A 1,658-nucleotide genomic window follows, 5' to 3' on the forward strand; every position below is an offset into this window, starting at 1 on the left:
TAGGCTTGTAGGATTGCGTGACAATCAGCAGGTGGCGATTTTGCCCTCCAAGACAAAGGAGAGGAACATCAAGAGGAAACACAAAAATCTCAAACATTAAAATGTGTGTGTGTGTGTATATGTATATATATATATTAATGTATATAATAACAATAATGATTATGATTATCATGAAGAAAATTCTGTTATGTATTGATGTGTTTTTCATATTGTATCGTAGAAATACATTAATATCATTACTGGATAGTATCTGTGAATTATGTAGTTTTTTCATGTTTTGATTGTTTGTTGTTTTTTTTATCAACCAATAGTAAACTTTAAATCCTTGCTGAAGATTCTCCTTTGAACTCATGGCTTTGTATGCTGAACGGTAAAACCATAACGAAGTCCAAATGTCCTCATATGAGTAGTGCTTGTTACGATTGATAAAACTTTTCAAATGTACATGGCAAATCAAACTAAATTACTAACTATAAGTAAACAAGTTTTGTTTGCAATGGCAGCAATCTTGATTGGACAATGATAATTGTAATGGGCTCTTGTGACCACAAGGTGGCAGAAAAGTGTCCACTAAAGAGGCTACCAGGTCTGAGCTCCGCAAAATTAAGAGAATTGGTGCAGGGAACCCATAAAGTAATGTACTTACATGAGGATGCTGGGTCTTAAGAGGCAAATATGCACTGTACCTTTGAAATATGCAAAATTATAAAATATTGTTATTAAGTTAAATACATTTTTTTAATTCCATTGCTTTTATATGGGACCCCTTGGCAGAGATACATAGTGTTTATTTTAGTCAGGATCGCAAGAAATAAACTCATTATGACAGGAAAATGGGTGTTTCCTTACCTAAGGAAAAAAAGCATTTTTTTATTTGAAATAACCAGATAGTTGTGCTCAGTAATGCACAGTAAAAAGAGCCCTAATCTGATTTATATCTTCATTTTGAATTAATGTCCTCTTAGTGCTTCCATACTGCGAGAATACAAAGCCTCTGTCTTTAATATAGAAATGACGATACTGACAAAGAAAAGCGTTAATCATCAGATGTAGAAAGTTTAAATTAACCTTAATCGATGCTCTCGGGGTATTTTTACTCTTATAGAGGGTCTTAAAGAGACCGTGTCAGATTATAGAGGGGGAATGACGCTCTGGAGACCCTCGGGTGTTCCTGATGTCACAGCTCTGGACTGTTTGAGGTCAAAGGTCGACCACAGGCCTGGACTGAAGGATCATGTGTGACTCACAAAGGCGTCTTTGTTTTCTGCTTCTAGCTTTAATCTGTGGTTCCTTCGTGTAATCTTTCTCCTCCAATGTACTACATTCTTCCTCTAATGAGGTCAGGTTTGTGTCTTATTTTGATGCTGGGGTTTAGAGACAACATGCATGCAGGAAATTTACAAATCAAATAATCTCAGAAAAGATAAGTTATTTAACATCAGAAAAAAATGGACATTAAAACTCTCTAAGTTGGAAGGTGGTCAAATCCTAATGTGTGCTGAAGGTGAAAAAGTACAAACATCTTTTAAAAATAAAGGGATGACTATGTATGAAAACAAGAAAGTCAAGACTCCATGGTCATATCATCTCAAAATAAGAGCACACATTCTGGAATAAAAAGCTGAGAAGTCTGAATATTTCTGTTTTAATGAAGGCAA

At 34.8% G+C, this 1,658-nt stretch overlaps 1 protein-coding gene across 1 annotated transcript in view; it reads right to left on the minus strand.

The window, feature by feature from the left end:
- LOC121517796 (tubulin alpha chain-like) overlaps window positions 1–1,658 on the minus strand; it is a 1,079,624-nt gene that overhangs the window by 251,161 nt on the left and 826,805 nt on the right. The gene's annotated exons all lie outside the window — the stretch shown is intronic.

Source organism: Cheilinus undulatus, linkage group 11 (assembly GCF_018320785.1).
Source record: "Cheilinus undulatus linkage group 11, ASM1832078v1, whole genome shotgun sequence".
Lineage (NCBI taxonomy): Eukaryota > Metazoa > Chordata > Actinopteri > Labriformes > Labridae > Cheilinus > Cheilinus undulatus.